The 22,764-nt window shown below is 51.3% G+C and overlaps 1 protein-coding gene across 5 annotated transcripts in view; it reads left to right on the top strand.

The window, feature by feature from the left end:
* The first annotated feature begins 6,193 nt into the window (after nucleotides 1-6,193).
* The window catches only part of CUEDC1 (CUE domain containing 1), a 75,474-nt gene continuing 58,903 nt past the window's right edge, over nucleotides 6,194-22,764 (top strand). For 3 of the 5 annotated variants that reach the window (XM_068530710.1, XM_068530714.1, XM_068530715.1), the window contains exon 1: nucleotides 6,497-6,571. The gene's annotated coding sequence lies outside the window, so the exon portion shown is untranslated. Of the gene's footprint in view, nucleotides 6,287-6,496; nucleotides 6,572-22,764 lie in introns of those variants that run through there. The other 2 variants (XM_068530713.1, XM_068530712.1) reach the window with 2 other exon arrangements.

Raw genomic sequence — 22,764 nt, 5'->3', positions numbered from 1 at the left:
CACCCCCAACCTCCTCCATGGATCTTCGTCACTGGAGAGAATCAGCTCTGAACATCTGGATGAAACTGATCGCAGGCAGACCTCCTTGGAATTAAAAGAATGACAATAAGTAGAACAGGCATTATTCATTAAGTGTATTAGAGTGACGAGGAACAGACTTTGCAGCCAGACCACCTGAGTTCCTCTCCTGCCTCTGCGAAGAAACTTGGGCAAGTTACGTAATCTCTCTGTGCCTCAGTTTCCTAGTCTGTAAACAGGGCCTAATGGTAGTACCTAGCACAGGGCCGTTGAGGAGTAAATGAGTTAACAATGTAAATGTTAACTGGTATTATGGGTTTAATTTATAATTATTATAATTGTTATCTCCAGGGGTATAGTGAAGTGCATGGGCTCTGGAGTCACAGGCTGGGTCTGTGTCTTGGTTCTATCACTTATTGCTGGACCTTGGGAACACTTTTGACCTCCCTGTGTCTCAGTTTCCACATCTGTAAAACAGAAATGGTAATAACGCCTGCCCCTTGGTGTTTTTCTGAAGGCTAAATGAGCTAAAATGTGCAAAAATACTTAAAACAGGGCTAGACATTGTAAACGTTCAAGAAAATTTATCATTTATTATTATTATTTTTAACCTAGTGGGGAGAAAGGTGATATTCTTATCATCATTTTAGAGATGAGGGACTCAGAGAGGTTAAGTAATTCACCCAAGGTCACCCAGCTTGTAAATGGATACAGCTGAGATTTATTTGTACCCTGGTCTGACTGGCACGAAGGTCTGGGCGCTTAGCCACTATGCTATACTTAGGGGGTTTAGAGGGAGTTTAGGAGGAAGAAGGAATCTGCTGCTTCAAGCTGGGATTGCACATTTAACCTCTGTGAATGTTTAACTCCAGGCTGGCTTTCCCCAGGAGCTGGTCTGGTGCAGGACCAGGGGACCTCACTGCCTCAAACTCTTGGCATTGTCAAGAAAATAAAAATAAATGTTAATATTCTCTTTTTAAATTCAAGCTTGTGCCTGCTCCGCAGATTCTTTAGTGTGGTGTTCCGGACCATCCACTGTCACGCCCTCCTCACCTTTCCAGCTTCATTTTGCTATGTTACCCACCACCCACCCTGCACTCTGGCCACAGTGGATATTTACCCACATCCAAATATGCCTCAACATTCCCTCCTCCGTGCCTTTGCTTATGCTGTGCTCCCAGATGGGAATGCCTTTATCCCCAGTTAAAATCTTTTTCATCTCCTGCCTCTTTTGCACAGCGCAAAAACCAGCTTTTCAAAGGTGCTCTCTCTGACCGGTCCTCCATGAGAATTAACCTTTTCCATCCTGGGCATCCCCAGAGCCCTCTGCTTACACCTTGATTTTAGTAAGTGTCACACTCTGCCTTGTATTATTTTGCTAGCTGCTCTGTATCCACCTTGCCCTTAGATCTGGAGGCGGGGTGAAGAGGGGCTACATATTGTTCATCTTTGGGGTCTCAGTATGAGTACACAGGAAGTCAACAAAAATGGTCATACAACTGGATTGAAATAACCTAAGTTAGACAAAGTTACGGAGGAAAGTTACTTATATTTAACTTTCCTCTTTGCAGTCATATATAATGATTTTGGGGGGCGGGGGCCACACTGCTCAGCACGTGGGATCTGAGTTCCCCCACCAGGGTTCTGCCAGGGATTGAACCCGTGCCCGCTGCAGTTGGAAGCGTGGAGTCTTAACCACTGGACTGCCAGGGAAGTCCCCATACATAATGATCTTGAAAGCTATATATATATATATATATATGTGTGTGTGTGTGTGTGTGTATATATATATATGATTATAAAGGAATGTATGTTCAGTGTGTAGGAAGTTTGGAAAATCTGGGAAAATACTAAAAACACTAACAGTAAAAGTTATCTATAAAACCCTCATCCAACAGTTGTTAACATGTTGGCATGTTTTTTTCTATGTTTATAACTAACTAAATAAAAATTACTAAATTGCCTCACATTGCATATACTGTTTTGTAGCCTTCCTTTCCCATAACATATTTTGAATATTTTAATAGATATTTAATATTCTTTAAAAACAACTTTAATGGTTGCACAGAGTTCCATTTATCTACACCTAATCTCCACCCCACCACCTTGTACAGGACAAGCTGACAGCCTCTGAACAGAAAGGCAGGACCCCTGGAGCCTTACAAACAGTTACCAATGAAGGGAAGACACATGGTTTTTGTAAGGGCAAACCAGGCATGTCTCACCACCTGTCAGAAGTCAGTTCTTTGGCAAATATTTACTCACTCATGGAGCCAGCCAGGCCTCGGGCTGGGAGGTGCGGGCACTGAGACAGAAGACACCCCCTACCTCCCAGGAGCTCGTTCAGAGACCAACTACAATACCATGCGCTTTATAGAGGCTGGCAGGATGGACAAAGGGACGGCATGGGAACAGTTTGTTACGCAAGGGCAAGAGGGTTCAAAGGAAGTGCCACAGGCGTGACATTGGCAGGGGCACTCTGGGAAAGGGTAAGGGTCCCAGGGAATCCTCCTCTCAGGTGGGAGTCAGACTGGCAATCCCACAGGCATCCATTTACTGTCCTAGAAGGGGGTCACTTACTCATTTGGGGGGGCCACTGTTTCCACGCTTCACCCATGTGTTCTTTCAAAACCCCAAAGTGAAATTACCAGTTCTTTAAAAGTTTCCTCTGAGTTTCTTAGTCAAATCAGTGAAGATGGAGCAAGGGATAGGATGACGCAGATTATCTGGATGTTTACCCCACTTCCTTTCCCACTTTGGGCCTTGTTAAGCTGCCTTTGGTGGTTCGAGGAGGGGAGGGGGTCCCCTGATGGCTGGGACCATGTGGTTGCTTCCAAAACCTCAGCCACACGCTCTTGTCACCATTCAGGCCTGCCATTTGTCCTCGCTGGGGAACTCCCCAAGGGAAATGTCCTGTTGGGGGAAGGGCCTCCCTAAGGCATTTAAATTTCATTCTCCCAGCCCTGGGGAGTCACCCACATCTTTTCAACAAGGCAGAGACATCACCAGTCTATGCTTTAGAAAATAACTGCAAGCATTGAGGAGGACCGATTGAAAGGCAGGGGACCTGGTGGCCTGAGCACTGGGAATGCAGAGGGGAAAGAGTCCAGAGAAATTCAGTAGTAAGCCCAAGTTTACTTAGGGGTGTGAACGTGGGAGAGGAGAAAGGCAGTGTGTGAAGTTGGTGGCTTGAGTGAATGGGATGTGCCCTCTCCCAGGACAGAGTATTCTGGCACAGGAGATGCATAGATGAAGGGCTCCAGACCAGCCATGCTGAAGGCGAGGCAGTTGTGGTGCAGCTTGTCCAATCAGGAGTTCAAGAGAGGGGGCGGGTGCAGGAATGGGCCATCAACACACTATTATACCAATACCAGCACTTATTGAACATTTAAGGTGCTAGGCACTGTTCTGGGCACTTCACGTGTGAATTTGTTTAATTCTCAGCACAATCTTTTGAGGTAGGCACTGTTGTGAGCCCCAAATACAAATCAGGAAACAGGCACAGAGGGAGTTAAGTAACCTGCCCAGAGTCACGCAGCAGCAGGTGGCGCGGTCAGGGCTTGGTACCCACTCTGCTCTCTTCCCTCCGTGAGAGCATCCTGGGAATTGCAGGATTTATGGAAAAGTGAAGAGGACTGTGCCCTGGCAAAGCCCCTGAGGCAGGCAGAGCTGAAGTAATGAAGGAGTTGGTGGGAATTCCCTGGCGGTCCAGTGGTTAGGACTCGGCGCTCTCCCTGCCGAGGGCCCAGGTTCAATCCCTGGTCGGGGAACTAAAATCCCACAAGCCATGTGGTGTGGCCAAAAGGAGAAAAAAATGAAGGCGTTTGTAGGAAAATCAAGAGGATAGGAGGCCTTGGGGGTGAGAGTCCCCTCAGGGAGGAGTTAACGGCATCCCAGGTGACAGGCGGGCCCAAGGGTGAGGTGGGGAGGAGGCCGGTGGGTTGAAATGACTGGGAGCCACTGGTGCCTCCTATGGAAAGGTGTCTCTGTTATGATGGGGAAGAAAGCTGGATTTCGAGGATTGAATGGGGACTGAGGAAGCAGAGAGATTATGTAAGGTTGGTTTCTTCTTAGAGGAAGCCTCCTGATGAGTGGGCAAGAGAGAAATAGGGCAATGGTCTGAGGGTAGGGCAGGGTTGGGGTAAGGGTGTCTTACCAGGGCACATTCTGTAGTGTTTGTGGGTATGAAGCGGGGCGGGCTGCGGGGCGGGGGGAGGAAAGAAAGAACTGGTAGAGTTTCCTGAGGCAGGCAGGAGCGTTGGGCTTGAAAGCAAAGGGACATCTCAAGCTCTGAGATGAGCAGAGACAAGAGGGGCCCGAACCAGGGTAGAGCCAGGGAAACAAAGGATGGGGAGAGTGAGGAGGAAGGAACAGGACCCCATAACCAATAGATTGCAGGGGAAGGGACACTTCGGACTGAGGTTTCCAGCTATGAAGCCGGGGTTGGGGTGGGGGAGGCTTGGGAAGGAAATGCTCTGGACCTCTTGCCTCCTTGCATTTGGGGTGTCCAAGGGACCTGCAGGTGGAAAGCCTCTGTAGGCAGCTGGGTGTGAGGGGCTGGAGCCCAGGAGGGTGGGCTGGCCTGGGGTCCTGGGGAGCATTCAGCTCAGATGCAGTGGTGGGAGCAAGCGAGGTTACCCAGTGGGGTGTGAGAGGCAGGGAAGGAGTCTGAGGAAAAGCTTCCAGGAGGACAGCCCGGAGAGGAAGAGTATATTACCAACGCCTAAGAAGTGTTCTTCAAGGAAGAGCGTCCATTACGGTGATCGGTTTCATTTGAGGACTATATGAGTGATACATGAAAAGATTTTGTGAGCACTGGCCTCCCAGTGTAAACAGCGAAATCTCCAAGTTTGCAGGTGCATTTTCCCAGCTCCAAAATGCCAAGGTGACAGGGAGAGGAACTGCAGAGGGATCTTGCAAGTAAGCAGAAAAGTGACAGATGAACTGCACTGTGGGCAAGTGTAACATAATCTAGTGAGGAGGATAAATCCTGAGCTCTCGGTTACCACTTTGGGAAAGGAGACAGGAGTCAGCACGGAGGCATGGGTCAGTCCCTCCAGATTAAGGGTCTTTAACCTGGGGTCTAGGGACCACCTCCTGGAGTTTCAAGGGCCCCCAAAACTGAATGTACCACCAAGTGAAGGGGCCTGGGGACGGGTGGGTGGGAGAAAGGAGATCCCCGGGAGGGGGCTGGGAAACTGTCCCTGGAGCTCAACTCCGCACGCTAGTTACTGCTGGGCCTTCCCAGAGGCTGTGGTTCTGAGGTTTCTCCCTCTCCCAGGTTCCCAACCTGCTGAAGAAGCTTACCCTCGACATGCAAATGATGGAAACACATGGGTGTCTGGGGCACTCTGGCTCGTGGTTTTTACCTTCAGATGTCTCTGTGGCTGAGCACGTTGATTTGTCTCAGCCGGCTAGGGGACTGCAAGCCCTCAGGGGAGGAGGGGAGAGGGAGCTGTTCCCTAAGATCTGTACCCAGATGGGCAAGTGGGTCTCTAAGGCACGCTTATCCAGGAGGAGGGTGCAGGCCTTGGCAAGCTGTCTGGGGGCAGTGCTGGAACTGCATTCTGGCCTTCGTCAGCCTCAGATCCCTTCCTTAGGTAGCTCCTCTTCAAAACTGGATGCTTGGCAGGTCGCCCACCACCTGACCCACCCTACCCAGCCCCCAGTTGGAGTCTGAAACTAAACCATGTGGAAAAGAAGAGCCAAAGTTGATTTCCCATTTATTAAACAAGCTCTTCTGTGGGAGATCTCAGGGCTCAGACGCCCCTGAAGTGACCTGGTATGTTTGAGAGGAGATGGGGAGATGGCAGGTGGTATCTGATGGTGTGAATGGGTACTACTTTGATTTCTTGACCTCCTCCCCACCATCTCCTTTGACCTCAGCCTTTTATTTTGTTTACTTTCCTGAGCCCTTACTCCCGGGGTGCCTCCGTCCCCTCCACTACAGCTGTCCCAGGTCCCAGATGCGCGTCCACATTCTGCACCCTCTCGGGCAGTCCGTCTCTTAGGTCTCCCCCGCCCCCAGCCGAGGTCTCTGGTCTCCCTCCTGGCGTCGCTCCCCGAGCAGGGTGGGGCAGGACGCCCCGCACCCACTCTGCCCGGGACCGAGACTCCCCGCTCACGCCTTCCGGCCCGCCAGCCGGGAGTCCTCGCGGCTGCTGCGGGGGTCCGGCGGGGATCCGCCTCGTCTTGGCCTGGCAGCCCCCGGCCCCCGCGACTGCGTTACTGGCGGACCCCGATACCGCTTCCCTCCTGTCTCCGAGGGGTCTGTATCGGAGAGGGTCTGGGGGCCGCCGCCCGGCCCGCGCTCGGCCCGCAGTCCCGCTCCTCCCCGCGTAGCCCCACTTGCGGCCCCGCGGCGGCCGCGCAGGGACAGCTGCATTTCGCGCCGCCCGCCGCTAGGAAGCCGGCCGCGCCTCGCTTTCCCCGCCTCCCGCGCCCCAGCCGCGCCGCCGCGCCCGGCCCGCCGCCGCCGCCGCCGCCGCCGCGCCCCTCCCCCAGCCCCCGGCCCCTCCGGCCCGCGGGGAGCGGACGCGCGCGCGGCTGCTCGGTAAGACCTCCCTTCGCTCCCCGCCGGCGCCGCCCGGCCCGCGCGCGGCCCCGACCCGGCCCGGCCCCACCTTCCCGGGCCCGGTCGCCGAGGCGCCGCCGGGAGGGCCGGGCGGGCGCGAGTTTGATTCCCTGGGCGGCCGCCGCGCCTGCCGGGAGCCCGCGCCGCCCCAGCCTCGTGCGGCGGGTCCGGCCCCGCATCCTTCCCGAGCCGCCGCCTCCTCCCGGGCCGCGGGCGCGCGGGGCGAGCGGGCACCTGGGGGCTGGGAGCGGGGCGCGCGGGGAGAGGGGTGGTCGCGGGCGGGCAGCGCGGGGAAAGCGAGCGAGGCCTCGGCGAGCCGGCGCCGCCCGGAGCCCCTTCCCCGGCCGCTCCCCCTTGTGTGTATGGGCGCCCCTCCCCGCTTGGCCCGGGCCGGGGTTGGGGGGTCGCTGGCTGCTCGGCGACGGCTGGCGGGTGGTGGGGGTGGGGGGCGGGGGGCGCCTGCCGGGGCCAGAGCTCCTTTTAGGAAAAGGGGAGGTTCGCTTCCTGTCCCCGCCGATGTCACAGGTCGGCTCAGCTTTTTCTGGTTCCACCCGGTCCCCTGGGAGCTGCATCTCTCGTGGCTCGGCCAGGGAAAGTTCACCAGGCACTGTCCCCGCCCCTGCTCCCCCCCTCCACCTCCGGTCCTACATGCCCGGGGCTCTAAGCTCCAGGGGGTTGGTGTCGGCGCTAATTCTTTATTTCCTCTTCATTTTCTGGTTGCATTGTTGTCTTACACCTAGCATGGGCTTGCCCGTTTCTTTTCCCGTTAAAAGAAGTTTTAGTTCCAAGAAATTTATACTGAAATGAAATTCCTGGAGAGGAATTTGATTTAAGCGGAGGGAGGTTTTAGATTTTCCTTGTTGTGGTGAGAGTGGAGGGTGACTGGGAATTTATTAAGTTGTGCTAGAGGTGATACAGGATACAAGACCTTCTCACTCCCCACCTGACCCTCAGGCAGGAGCATCGCTGAGCACGGGGAGGAAGCCTTCCTGTTAGTTATCCTGCAGCACCCTGAGCCACCGGCTCGGGAGAAGGGACTCAGGGAGGTGCTTGGGCCTCTCATTCCTTTTCTTTGCCAGGCATGCTCATCTTTACAGCCTGGGTGGAGCTGGCCACGTGTGCCTGAAGGAGGTGAGGGACACCAGGAATTCTCTCATGAAGGAAGTTGTCTCACCATGAAATTTGGCCCCCTTGGGATCAGGTGTGAAATGGGTCCCTTTCTGTTGTTGGCAGTCGAGGCCTTTGGAACCTCAGTTTGAATGGAGGATGGCATCCCTGGGCTGGAGAGAGAAACCTGGCTCAGGTCACCAGGAAGCTGGAGGGTGTGTGTGGGACCCCACCCCAGTTCACTTTCTGCAGCTGGAAAGAGCAGGAGACAGGGGATCAGGAGTGGGGCCTCGGGCCTGGGCACATCCTTAAATAGGAGAGAGACCTTGGGCAGCTAGGATGGTCTAGGGATGATGATATGACGGGGTTGGGGGGGGGAGGGGCTTGGGGCCAGAGTTGGGGTTATGGGTCCCTTTGAGAATCTGGTGACAACTCTAACTCCCCCCTCCCTCCCTCTGACACGTGCATGTGTGTAAGGACACATTATGTATGCAGTATCTGAAGGTCACTGTGCCCCTTGGAACTGGGGCCCCTGTTGAGACCCCTGATCTAGAGTCTGTGGTCCAGCCTAGGCCATTCAGAACAGTTCCCTCCTTTGTGTCGGGTCAGTGAATAGTCCCAGGGTGCGGAGAGCAGACCTCTCAAGAGGGCTTTTCTCATGACCTGCCGATGCAACTTTGGGCTGTGGCCATGGAGACCTGGAAACTCTGGACCAGATCCCAGCTCCCTACAGCTAGCCAGAGGATGGGGGCCAATGGGGTGGCCCTTCTCCAGGGGCTGATTTTGCTGTCTATGTGGTGAGAAGGTTCTGGGCACTAACTGGGCCAGGGCCACAGAACTGTTGATTTAGAGGTAAATACAGGGACTAGGGTGAGGGATGGATATTCTGGTGTTTCAACAGAATAGGAGCCAGGTGCTTTAATAGCCCCAGCTCATTCTTGGGGCCACGGGGTTGAGGTGGGAGAAGGTGCTTCAGTGGAGAGTGTAAGTGTGAAAGACAATCCTCCTTTTGAGGAGGTCTTCGGGCAGAGTTGTTCAAGGCCAGGATCGAGGTATTGTAGGTTCCTTAGATCCTTCTGGACTAGGCAAGTCGGGGCCAGAGGGAATGGCTGTCACCATCCCCAGTGCACCCCCAAGGAGACCTGGCCTGCCTTTTCTTTCTTAGCCAAAGCTCACTGGGCCCTGGGCTGCTGCTCAGGTGTTGGTGGCATTTATACTTGTTGGGGATCTGGAAGAGCCTTTAGTAGGGCCTGCTGTCTGTGACTTCTCTGCTTGGTATTGAGAAGCCCTTCTTAGGTTCAAGTGCCCCCAGACAATGGTAGTTCAGATTTTTTCTTTGCCTAGCAAGCAGTGTTGAGCATGTAGTAGCACTCAGACTAGTTTGTTCCTTCAGAGCTTCCTACATTGACTTTGCCCTGATGGATTTCCCCAATCCTGGCAATAAGCAACATAGGCAAGTGTATTCTGGAGCCTTGGGGGGCGAGAAGCTGGGAGTCAGACAGGGATCACCTCTGACTATACAAGGTGGCCTGGAGGAAGTGATGTCTCCGTTTTGTTGGCTCTTAGACTTAACGGGAAGTGAGAACCATGAAGGGCTTTGGAGACACTGTGGTCCAGTGGTCACTGACGTGGAACTTGGAAGTTGTGTTGGTGGGATGTAAGGGTCCCGTTGTGGTGACTAGAGATTCACATACATCGGTGGCCAGGGCTTATCTGTCGGCGGCTGCACCGGCTGCCACAGGTTGGTGAGTTTAGAATGCTGGTTGTGTCGGCTCACTCAGTTCTTCTCTGATGCTCTCTGCTTTTAACCTCCCAGTAGGCATCTCTGATGTGTCAGAGTAATATAATGGACTCCTAATAATGCAGCTATAGCTCTTATCTTTAAAACAGGTCATAAATGATAAATAGAGTAACAATGCCTGTCAACATAAACTCCCTTTTCATAAAATGTGAAATGCACTGAGGAATGATTGGTGGGATGAAAACTTTCCAAATCCTTCTAACCTTCACCCCCAGGAGGCAATCCGGCCACTCTGTGCCCATTTCCATAATAGCTTAGTGGTTTAGAATGCAGGATCTGAAGTTACATACATATCCCCAGTTGCAATTCCAGCTCTCCATCTTACTCTATGACTTTGTAGATGCTTCAGTTTCTCAGCGTTAGAAAAAATGAAAGGAGATCTATGCCAGACAGAAGGTATTATTATTATTATTATTTCTTCACTTGGGTGCTAATGTTCTGAGGCTTCTTATTGCTAAGGAAGATCTTTGGTAAAAACTAGAGGCTGAGGCTGGCTTTTGGAGGGGTGGGATGGGGTAGGGTGAGGCTTAAATTTTGAGCAGAGGGGAGATGAGGAGCTGAAATGTCAAGGGATGACAGAGAAACATAGTTGGGGGCAGAATGACTCGGCGTTCTTAGCCCTGCTGTGGAACCAACTCTTCTCCCTTCTCTTTGGAGAATTTGCCCTCTAAACTGGTGAGGGTGGGGTGGGGGGAGGATCATAATCAGTAAAAAGGGTTGAATGGCTTTTTATTTTTATTTATTTTTTTATTTTTTTAAAGTCTTTTCTTTTTTTAACTTTTTTTCTTTTCTTTCTTTCTTTATTTTATTTATTTATTTTTGGCTGCATTGGGTCTTCATTGCTGCGTGTGGGCTTTCTCTAGTTGTGGCGAGCGGGGGCTACTCTTTGTTGAGGTGCGCAGGCTTCTCATTGCCATGGCTTCTCTTGTTGCGGAGCACTGGCTCTAGGCACACCGGCTTCAGTAGTTGTGGCGCACGGGCTTAGTTGCTCCGCAGCATGTGGGATCTTCCCGGACCAGGGCTCGAACCCATGTCCCCTGCATTGGCAGGTGGATTCTTAACCACTGCGCCACCAGGGAAGCCCGAATGGCTTTTTATATTAATGCTAATATTGGTCCTGGAGGAACGGGCAGAAGGGGCCTGGAGGAAGGGGGTCTAGTGGGGGGAGGGCAGGCCCAATGTCAGTCAAGAGTGGAAGCTGCCAGGGGCAGGTCAGGGGTTCTGTGAAGCAATAGGCTTGGGAAATAATAATTCCAGCTCTCACTGAGCACTTGCTGTGGGTCAGACCCTGTTGCAAGTGCTTCTCGTGGATCAGCTTATTTCATCCTCACAAGATCCTATGAGATATTATATCTATTTTTCAGTGAAGAAACGGAGATATAAAGAGGTTAAATAACTTGACCAAGGTCACATGGCTAGAGACTGGCAGAGCCAGGATTTGAACCCAAGAGGCCTGGCTAGAGAGCTTACATCTTTAGAGAAAGTCTCAGAGAGACCCCTACTGAACCAAGGGCTGAGAGGTGGGGATGCTGGGTGGGGGGATTGGAGGGGTTACGTGCTCTTGGTGAAGGGATGATAATGCAACATTCAAGTATCACTGGGACGTGCCTGGAGGGTTCAGCCTAGCACAGCCTACTGAGAACCACTGGCTAAGTGCCAGACACTCTCCTGGGGCCTGACCCTGAGTACAAAGGTCACTAAGACATGACCCCTGCCTGGGAGATGGCTATAGTCTAGTTGGGGGGATAAACACGTCAGCCTAGAACTCCAGCTGCCATGGCAAATGCTGCACTGAGGCGAAGCGCTGAAGAAGGGGATGCTTTTCCAGCCAGAAGAGGAGCTGGGACAGGGAGGGCTTCCTGCAGGAGGGGGCACTTGAGCTGAGTGAGGGTAAAGGTGGCTGCTGCCCCATGGGCTTTTTTTTTTTTAATTAATTTGGTTGTATTTCTTTGTTTTTTTTTTAAAATTTATTTATTTATGGCTGTGTTGGGACTTCGTTTCTGTGCGAGGGCTTTCTCTAGTTGCGGCAAGCGGGGTCCACTCTTCATCGCGGTGCGCGGGCCTCTCACTATCGCGGCTTCTCTTGTCGCGGAGCACAGGCTCCAGATGCGCAGGCTCAGCAATTGTGGCTCACGGGCCTAGTTGCTCCGCGGCATGTGGGATCCTCCCAGACCAGGGCTCGAACCCGTGTCCCCTGCATTGGCAGGCAGACCCTCAACCGCTGCGCCACCAGGGAAGCCCCCCATGGGCTTTTGATCTGACCACAGAGTATATCGTTCTCCCACTCTGTGAATTCTGAGTAGAACCGAGGGTCAAATTTTCTGGATCCTGCAACACCCTTGCCTTATTTGGCTACCTTGATGCTTTTGTGGTTTTTAAAGTCACCTCCTATACAGCCTGCAGTGAACATGCTGAAGAAGAAATAAAAATCTTGTAAGAGTTGTTGCTCAGAACACAGTGATTCGCTCTTGTCTGTCCGTACTTAGAAGCAGAACCAGAGGCAAATGAATGTAAACTGCAGAGGAAGGACTCGAATAAGGTCTCAGGACAGTGTTGCAGATAGGATGTGAGATGTGAGAACAAGTGACTCACAGGAGCGGAGGGGAATGGCCATCCCCGAAGGTCTTCAGCAATGGGAACAAGTTCCATTTGTCTCTGTGGTTTAAGAGGTTTCTTCTGGAGACGGGAAGATGGAGTAGAGGCCCCTCGAGATCTGTGTCAGCTCAGCAGCAGGAGGGGAAAAGGAGCTGGAATTTTTGAGCTAGAATGTTGCTCAAATCTGGCTTCACCCCTCATTTTACCATTGAAGTGACTGAAGAATGCCCATCACCGTACGTGGCTCATTCATTCATTAATGAGCCAAGACACAAACCACATCTGCCCAACAGCTGTGTGCTGGCCTGTGTCAATCCCTGTCAGAGGGGATGCATTCTGGGGGCACTCCGCAGCCCTAATGGATGGAGTCCACGCCTCGTGAAGAGGGCTGCAGGAGACCTGCAAGTAGTTGACCGCTTGTTTGGCTGTTGGCACTAGAGAAAAGCTTCAGCTCCTACTCACAAGATGTTTCTGAGAATGACCCAGTCGGAGCTAGCGGTCATCTTATTCACCCTCCTGGCCCAGCACCTAGATGAGCTTCAGGCATACCTACGGGGCCTTCAGTAAACTTTGTTGAATGAAGAGTAAATAGCAGACGATCCACAAGTTATTACTCTTTTACCAAACACTTGTTGGGCCAGTGCATTTACCATTTCAATTCTGTTTTGCCCAAGCCAACAACTGAATCATTACATGATGCCCCCAGCAACAGAGAAAGGCATCCAAAAGCATGCTGGGGGCAAGAATGATGAACAGAACAGTTTGGGATTTTTCTCAAAATGTATAATTCTTTGAAAGGGTTTCAAGGGCAGACATTATGTTCATTTATGATGACTTGCTCTTTTTGTTTGTTTGTTGTAGTTGTTGTTTTTGTTCCCAGCATGAAAGTAAAGGCTGCATTTTTTGAATTTAGGAAAAGCATGTGGTCTAGCCATCTAAGCTGCATAGCAAGCAAGATGGCTGCAGAGATCTCCGAAGGGAGCAAGGCTTGCTCTCAGAAGAGAATCTGCTTAAGAATGAGCCAAACATGAACCGATGCTGGAAAATGAATTTAAAATACTGGGTGGTGAACTTTACTTCCTGGGGTGAATATAAATTAACTTGTGCAAATTAAAGAAAAGCAGCAGCAGCAGAAAACCCTGTGGAGGATCTCTTGCTTCCTCCTGCCTATTCATTAAGGAAGCATCGAGTTTTAGCAGGCACCTGCAGAACTCTGTTTTTCCCGGCGACCAACACGCTAGATCTGGAGCTCTGAGGAGAAGATTCTTTGTGGTCGTGTAGGGTGATCAGGCGTAGGAAATGATTTCACTTCGTTCAGGTCTGAGATTAGTTTCGGTTTCAGGCTGTACCAGGAGCCGAGTGAGAGAGAGAGAGAGAGAGAGAGAGCACGCGCGGGAGCTAGGGCGAGTGAGAGAAGTGAGCTGGGAGAGTCTCACCATTGGCTGCCACTAGTGGCAAGGTGGGTGGGCAGGGAACTCCTGTGCTGAGCAGGGAGAGGAGGAAGATGAATCAGAGATGGAGTCGGGGAAGGCGGCCATTGAGCATGTGTGTGTCTATGGGCTGGGAGGCAGCGTATGAAGGAAGATATCAGCAGGTGTGCACAGGCAAAACCCCGCACAATTACAGGACTACTGAGCTGGGAGGTTGTAGGGAAGCTGTAAAACACGGATTACCTGGATGAGGTGGGTTTGCCATGAGCAGGTGCAGAGCTGAGAGGTAAGCCAGGTGTAAGTGTGCCACGAGGCCTACACACACCTTGTACCAGTATCCTTGAAACTTGCGTCTTCTTGCATTTGAGTTTCCTTAAAAAAAAAAAAAAAAAAAAGACCAATGAAGGTTTGAGAGCTGATAGTTGAGAACTTGCAGACCTTTGCAAGTTGGAGCATCTTCTAAGACGCTGTCTTCAAGCTGTCGTTTTTCCTGAGACGGTTTGGGGCCAGTCTGGTGGTTTCACAGGGTATCATTATCCTAGAAAATCAGCACTTTTCCTCCCCTGACCGGATCTGGGTGAGGCAGACACAGATGTTTCATCCCACCTTAGCAGTGCTAGAGCATCATTGCATTTTATTCCTCGAAGTCAGAAATTCATTTTATTTCTAAAAGAGAGAATCACTGAATTTCAAAGCCAGAAAGGATTTCGAAGATCATCCAGACGGCCCCTAGAGGAATTTGTGGTCCTGGGTCATTAAGCACCTTGAAAAGAACTATGGTATGTAGTTAAGAACTGCAAGTCAGACTGCCTGTGTTTGAATCCACCCTTGCTAGTTGCTGCTGTGTTCTTGGGGCAAGTTGCTCAAGCTCTCTGAGTCTTAGCTTCCTGACCCATACGATGGGAGTAATAATATCCCCTAATGGTTGCTAATGAGGATCACTTATTAAGCCCTTAGCACGTGCTTGGCAAATCGTAAGTTCTCAGTAAATGTTAGCTGCTGCTACTGCTGCTGCTGCTGTTATTATTATTGTTATTATCATCATTTCATGAAATCACGTGGCTAGTTAGTGGTAGAGCCAGGGCTCCAGTGCTAAACTCTTTTTATTCCTAGTTCTCTCCAGCGTGGCCATAAGATGATTTCATCACCGTCTTGAAATACACAAAGAGCACTGATGAAAGTACTTGTGTAGAAATCTTCTAATGAATGAATGTTCATAATAGAGCTGGAAGAAATGGGCTCAATCCATGTATTAGATATAGTTAGACTTTGGGCATGAGGGCATATGTTTCCCAAATAATCTGTGTCCACAAACATCCTTTACTAGTGTTCAGAGGTTTCCTAAATGCCAGAATGGTTACCTCTGCTGGAAAGGTTGGGGTGTTTCTCAATATTTTTGTTGAGCTCTCCTCAAAGTGGAAACATCCATATCAATGAGCTGTGGTGGCAAGCAGGCTTTTGGGTGTAATGGAAATATTTCTGTAGCCTGGCTGCTATTTATCAAGGGTGAAGACAGTGCATGTTTTGAAAAGACTACAGGCTTGGTGGAAGTCTACATGTCTTAGGCCAGGCCTGCACAAATGCCTTCCCAAATGATTTGCACTGACCTTTTTTGCAAATTGCTGACAGCCTGGGAGCCTCCCGAGGGAGCCTGAACTATTGTTGAGGTGGGTGTGATCCTGGGCCTTGAGGGGTCTTTTGACACCTTTGGTGAGGTGGTACAAGGCCGTTTTGGTATATTTTCTTGGAATATGAAAACAAATGGAAATTAATTTCGTTTGGCAAATCCTGCAACATCCCCTTGAGTTACTGCCACTCTCTGGGGCTTATAGAATTGAAATCTGGTTTTCATGCTGATTCATGGGACTTCTCAAATTTCCACGCCTGAGGAAGGGAGCGTGTTAAAGTGTGAAATTTCTGAGTGTGCGATTTGGAGTCCAAGATGAGAGATCCAGGCTGAGCTCTGCCATGTATGGACTGTGTCATCTGTGTTGTTCTGAGCAGATCACTTAATTTCTTAATTTGTACTTTTCTTGAGGTTAATCTATTATTTTTTTTTAAAAGATTGATTGATTGATTGATTGCTATGTTGGGTCTTCATTTCTGCGCTAGGGCTTTCTCCAGTTGCGGCAAGCACGGGCCACTCTTCATCGCGGTGCGCGGGCCTCTCACCATCGTGGCCTCTCTTGTTGCGGAGCACAGGCTCCAGATGCGCAGGCTCAGCAGTCGTGGCTCACGGGCCTAGTTGCTCCGCAGCATGTGGGATCCTCCCAGACCAGGGCTCGAACCCGTGTCCCCTGCGTTAGCAGGCAGATTCTCAACCACTGTGCCACCAGGGAAGCCTGAGGTTAATCTATTATTGTACCCCGGCAACAAATGGCTTTTGAACACATCTGTTAACTAGAGCTCTTAATAATAATCCCTATTGCACTAGATGGTTGTGATGGTCTAATAATGATAACATTTTTATTATGTATTTATTGCATGCCAGTCACCATCCTATACATTTTGGGGGTATATATTTATTTACTCAGCTCCGTATGAGTATAGTATTATTTACCACTTTCCATATGAGGAGACGGAGGCTCAGAGGGTTAAGTCAACGTGCCCAAGGTCACACAATTAGGTAACTGAGGAGCTGGGATCTGAACTCAGAAAGCCAGGCTGCTGAGTCTGTAGACGGTGTTTCCAAGAGGGCTTTGCTGTTGTGTTGTACTCCTTACTCCTTGACTGTTCCTCTTCTTATTTGACAAGCTGAGGGAGGGATAAGCTGAGCCTGGAGGTAGATTAAGTGTACAGATCACAGTGTTGGAAAGAATGAGGAGATGGAGCATATGAGAGCTTTTTTTGGAGTTATAGGGAAACAGCTGTTTCTAAGTTTGGGACAGAGCTGAAGAGAGCCGACAGGGACAGAGAAGGACATTTTCTGGGTGGACTTTTACTCCCTGCCGTGATGGGCTGCGCTGTGGATTTACGGGCCATGTGTCTCTTTGCTCTCCTATCACATTTTATTTGGAAGCCTGTCTTTACATCCCAACTCAGCCCTCAGCTGTGACAGCTTCAGAAACTTAGAACTAACTGCCATGGATACAGATCGCAAATTCTTGAGACATGAAAGGCAAGGTGAAGGATGGGCTTTTTAGTGGAAGTTCTTCTTTGTTATTGCATTTCTGTGAAATGCATATGGGGGTGAGCCATGGAGTGGCTGGTGTTCAAAGGAGAGAGAATTGGGAACTTGGGTGACTTCCTTTCTTCTCATGAGTTGACTTAAGAGAATGAATCATCCTATTAGCTTTCATCTTGCAAAAGAAGAAAGAAAAGAAAGCACGAGTGAGTGAGATGGCATTTGACTGAAACCAGAGGCCTTCTGTGTGGGTATCCCAAGGTAGAGGCCGGGCCGACACACAGGGTCTTGGTGGCTCGAGCCAAGGGTGAGATTCCCCCAGGGGCTTTGGGAAGGGCTCCCAGCTTTGTGCCACTGCCACCTCCAGCCCTCTCCATCCCCGTGAGGCTCTGGGGAAGGAATAGGCCTTAAGGGGAAGTAAATTGGGGGGTGTGTCATTTTTAAATGGCAAACCACTGGTGAAATTCATACATAGCAGTGATAATTTTGAAGATAATAATGTAAAAATTCATACATACAACTAGACAGTGCAAACATAGTTTTTGACCTTTAGGGACGTGAATGGCCACTTGGACTCCACCCCGTGAAGGGGGGTGGGGCCCTCCCGGGTGGGGCCCTCCCTGTGCTAACACCTGATTCCCCTGGGACATCTTTGGGGACATCTTGTTCTCTTTAGAACTCAGATAGGAGCCTTCCAGGTGTGAGTAGTCCCTGTCTGCCCCGCCTCACCCAGAAGCCACCCTGTTTGTCTCTGAGTTTGTGAGGAAGCTGAGGGGCACATCCTTTTCTGAGCCACTCTTTGTGACCTTTCTGTGGACTGTCATTTGGATTGTGAGCCGAGGCTGGAGTCCCCAGAGGAATTCGAAGTCCACCTGGGAGGGAGGGATTGCAAGAAAACTCCCTCAGATCAGCCCCCTGGAAGCCCAGTTTAGGAATGGTGATAGGGCAGCTGTGTTTTCAGACACCCTCTGGCTTCATGGCGAACTTTCCCCAGAGCGGTTGCTTTTCTCCGCCAGGCCCCGCTGCCCCCATTTTGCCTCGTTTTCCTTCTTGCCCCAGCCATCAGCAGTAGCTACTGTTAACAGCTCCCATGTGTAAGAGGACTCACTCGTTTCAAGCATTTCACTTCAGTCATTTAATTTAGTCCTGTACCAAACTATGAGCCAAGGATTATTGTCTTTTTAGATGTGGGAACCAAGGCTGAGGGCTACGGGGTAAAGTGACGTGCCTAAGTAATACAGCCACTTACTGAGTGGGATGTGGTTTTTTTTTTAAACTTTATTGTAAAAATTTTCAAATATACTCCAAACTTAGAGAGGCTAGTACAGTACATTCCCACCGACCCATCACCAAACTTCTTCGCTCCTTGTGGAGAAGCCCCTGCTCCAGTGCTTCTGGGGCTGCGGCACAGAGCAGACACCTTTGTGTGAATTAGAAGAAGGGACCCTTTCTTCAGGGTATGCAGCTTGGTAAGCAGAGCGTAGGCTGGATTCCAGCCCCATTTGCCCCTTTGGATGGGCACCTTGTGCAGTGAACAGCCCGCACAACTGTATGTGGTGGCCCCTACCTGCCTCACTGCTCTCCTCATCTAGCTTTTGGCAGAAAGAGACAGAGTGATGATTTCTCTGGTTGGCCCTCAACTACATGGGGTCAGGGGAAAAAAGCTCAGGTGTTGGGGACTTTGGGGGCTAAAATAAATTAAACAGGGGTGTAATTCCCAGAGGAGATAACTCTTGCTGCAGAGGAGGGTGAGGGCAGATGAGCTGTGTCTTTTGCTGCTGTTTTCTACCAGCCACCTGCTCTCTTGATGACTCCTCCTTGATGCCTTCTCCCCTCTGTTCTGTGCCCAGGGCAAGGGAGGCACTTGTGTGTGGCCGCATGGCCGGCAGGAGGGGAGCTGGTAGAGCCCAGGGTATGAAAACCTGGTGCGAACTCAGCCTTGGCTGCTACCCTCCTGGAGTCGCTGGGACAAGCTGTCTTTGCCTCCTGGAAGCTTACCTTTTCTTGGGGCTCAGTTTAGCCAGTGGCTGGGTGGGAGGTCCTGCTTTCACACCTGTAGGACTGCACGTTTTAGTCCCAAGGTAGGGCCTGTGGGTCACCGGATAGGGAGCATCTTGAGGAGAGGGATTGGGTCTTTTTCACTACTGTGCTCTTGGCTGTATGTACGTGTTACAGCATCTAGACTTGGTGTTCTAGAAATATTTGTTGAACAAATGAATGTTAGACAAACAAATACAGCATCCTGCAGACCAGAGAAATGTGCTGAAGGGCCCCGGTTGAATGATTCGTGTGTTTCAGCCAGGAGAGAAGCTAGATTGTGCTACAGTAATAATCAAACCCTGACATCCCAGTGGCTTGACACCATCTAGGGTTCATTTGTGCTCATGGAAAGTCTGACGTGGGTTAGACAGCCCTCCCCCACCTGTAGCCACACCATCTGGAATATGGGGCCATCACAGTTCCCCAGCCCCTGGCTTTTAACTGCCTTAGCAAGGAACTGACACCTGTTACTTCTGTGTGTATTTAATTTGGCCAGAACTAGTCACATGGCTCCAACCTAACTGCAAAGGAGGCTGGGAAATGTAGAGGGGCAAAGGGTTGTCTTCATGGTTTCAAAGGAGAGGATTTTGTATTTCTTGTCTCTGGCTTTAATCCACTGGAGTGCCTCCAGCCTAATCACTTATCCTCAGTTATCTTTTTTTTTTTTTTTTTTTTAACACTAACAAGAAGGGAGCACCTGCCACTTTCTTTAATCCAAGGAAGGAGGCAAGAGATGGCACTGAAGGAGAGTCACATCGCAGGGATTTTAACCTCTCCTTTACTACATTTTGGTCATGTGATATTCTTTTAGTCACTCCACCTTTGTGAGCCTCTTTCCTCATCTGCAAAAGGAGGATAATTATCCACCCATCTGTTAGTTCAGACTCTACTGATTGCAAGTAACAGAAACCAGCTTGAGCTATTTGAAGCCACAGCGGAATGGAGGAATCAAGGGCAGGAAATACGGCTGGCCTCCCAAGTGCCTGGAACCGCAGGATGCCACTGCGTCTGTGGATGTGTGCCAGATGTCATGGGTCCTCGGCCCCCAAATATACCCATCCTCCTTCCAGTAACCATCAGACTGAATTGTATCTCAGAACCTTGATTCAAATTCCTGAGGAAAGAATCTGATTGTTCCTTTGTGTCAGCTGTCTCCTGCTGGTCCAAGCAGTGAAGGATCAGGAACACATGGTCATTGGTACCACCTGGCTTGGGGGCTTTCCCCTGTGAATGGGGGTGGGAGCAGTCCTCAGAAAGGTGCTGGTGCTTACCTAGTTCAAGGGTTGTCGAGTTGATTGGATAATGTCTGTAAGAGAGCTTTGAGAACTATAAAGTGCTGCATAAATATGAGCTGGCGGGGTGGTGTGGGATTTCTCGTTAGGAATCTTGGAGATCGCACTGTCCTGAAGGGGGGTGGGAGAGATTATAATGCTGTGGGAGAGGATTTAAGTTTTGGTGGAGGCAGGGGAGCTGTTTATTGGAAGGTCACGGAGCAGAGACTGGAGGGAGTGGACAGGACTAGCATGGGGCATTGCCAGGGGTCAAGCTACGTTTATAGGCCATTAGACCGTAACATTGTAAAAGAGGGAGTACTTTGAGTGTGCTTTCACCTGTGTAAATACGGATGCCTCGGTAGTTGAAACTGTGATTGTGGAAAGGATGTTAGCCCAGATTATGGCATTTCAGTCCTCGTCCGACACTGCCCCAGTGGGCTGTGTGACGATGAGCAAGGCTCTTCCACCTCTTTGGGCTGAGTTAGTTCTGCTCCTTGAGGATGCTGTGTGCGGCATATGCATAGGCCATGTAACGTGGGGATTCCGGCTTGGAGTCTGGAATGAGACAGCTGGGTGTGAATCCGCCTTCTTCACTTGCTAGCTATATGACCTGGGGACATTTCCTAACCTCCTCCAGTCTGTTTCCTCACTTGTGAAATGAGGATATGCATAGTACCTACCTCATTAGGTTATTGTGAGGGTTATATGAAATGAAAGCTCAGTAAAATATTAGCTAATATGATTAACGAAAGCCAAAGCTGGCCGATGCCAGGGACCTGTGGCCGTGTGGTAACACTGTGTGCTCCAGGCCTCTTGAGTCAGAGTGAACAAGAGGACTGTGGGGAGGGAGGGTGGGAAGCTGGAGGGGGCTGGGCATCGCCCACTAGAGGCAGTCTAGGGGGCTGATGCTCAGGGCTTTCTAGTAATTCAGTTCCTCCCTGGAGGCCTGCGCCCTCCTCCCGACCTGCAGCCGCTTCCCAGCCCTGGCGCTGGGTGGGCGGTTGGCTGGATTCTGGAAGTTCATTGACCCCTTCCCTGCAGTCCTGGGAGGCCCTGGGTCTCAAACCAGATACAGGTTTGGGATTAAAGTGCTTCCCGTGGTGAAACTGCAGATCCTGGCGAGTTAAAAAATAAATGAAGAAACCCTTCCGACCACAGAGCAATTTGAGGGCTGAATTATTCAGAGGCCCCGCTCCCTCTGGCTTCTCGGAGCGGGGGCGGGGGTGGTGGTGGTGGGAGGGACCGGGAGGAACATGGGTCTGGCGAGGCTGGAGCTGCCCGGCTGCCGCCGTCAGGCCCGGGGTCCCGGCGGCCCGCGGCTTCAGGCCGAGGTCGAGCCCGAGCCGGCCCCTCCCGACCTCCCCGGCCGCTGGGCCCCGGGCACGGCGAGAATGAATGACAGAAAGAGGTCGTGCGGGTCCCTGTCCCTGTGAGCGGACGGCCGGGCGGGGAGGCGCCGCCGGCCTGCTCCCGGGGAAGCCTTAATCCCCTTTCGTCCCCTTTAGGAGGATGTTTTCTGATTTGAGGAAAATCGGCGCTTCCAGCAGCTGCGGGGTGCAGGAGAGGGGTGTCGGGGGCCCGCGGGGGCCCCGGGGAGGGGGTCAGGACGGGTGTCCCGGCGCTGCGCCGGCTCCGGGCTGCCAGGAGGACCGTGGCCATGGCAACGCCGGCCGGGCTGCGGTCAACACGGGCTTTCAAAGGGGGCCTTGTTCCCTGTGGGAGCCCTTCAGTTCCAGCCAACGGGCTTTTCAGACCCGGGGAGGAAAGGGGGGCAGCGGGGAGGGGGTGGCCTGTTGGTGAGGAAGTGTCACTCCGGGTCCCCCCCTCCCCCGCCCCCGGGCTTGTTTCCTGGAGGCCCCAGTTTCCACAGCTCCTGCTTCTGGAGAATGAAAAGAAACGTAAGCATGAGGAATGTGTTCAGTCTCCAGGCAACAGGGTGTGTGTGTCTGTGTGTAATTGAGGGGAGGGAAGGAAGCTTGGAGAAAAAAAAAAAATCACTATCCTGCTGGCATCCTAGAATGGAAGGCCTCGGTGTCCTAGACCAGCGGTCCCCAACCTTTTTGGCACCAGGGACCGGTTTTGTGGAAGGCAGTTTTTCCACAGACGGTTGGGGGGGTTGGGGGATGGTTCAGGCGGTCGTGCGAGCGATGGGGAGCCGCAGATGAAGCTCCGCCGTCTCGCCCGCCACTCACCTCCTGCTGTGCCGCCTGGTGCCTAACAGGCCGTGGATGGCTACCGATCCGCGGCCCAGGGGTTGCGGACCCCTGCCCTAGACGGATTTTAGCAAGCTAGCCAGGGCCACCTGAAGCAGATCTTTAAGACTCACTCATCCTTTGGGCAATGAATACCAAATGAGAAAATATCAGAGAAAATACTAAGTCATTCATTAAGTGTAATGTAACCAAATGGCAATTTATATTCTTATGTATTAGCCAGTGAATTTTAGTGAGAAAGCTGATCTTGGGAGCTTGAATAGCCTTTGCTGTCTTTGGGGGAGCTTGGCCGCTGGATTTCCCTCCCTTCATTTTGTCTTTAACTCAAGTATAAAAATTGGGAAGAATGGCATGTCTGCTCTCTAAGCACCTATATCACTTTTAAGGTATTCTCTATACATTTGTTAATGAATGTGTGAATGATGAATGCATTTCCACTTAGGGCGGCTAGGGGTTAATAGATCAGATCTTCTCCCTTGACACTCCATCCCTCTTTGGCCTTGTCCGAAGAGGTGGCCAGCAGGGGCAGCCTCAGGTGTGGGGAGATGGGGAGGCAGGACATGAACTTGACTACATCAGTTAACTGTT

The sequence above is a fragment of the Eschrichtius robustus genome, chromosome 20, assembly GCF_028021215.1.
Source record: "Eschrichtius robustus isolate mEscRob2 chromosome 20, mEscRob2.pri, whole genome shotgun sequence".
NCBI lineage: Eukaryota > Metazoa > Chordata > Mammalia > Artiodactyla > Eschrichtiidae > Eschrichtius > Eschrichtius robustus.
The sequence above is the reverse complement of the archived record's forward strand: the minus strand, read 5'-3'. Positions and strand labels throughout refer to the sequence as shown.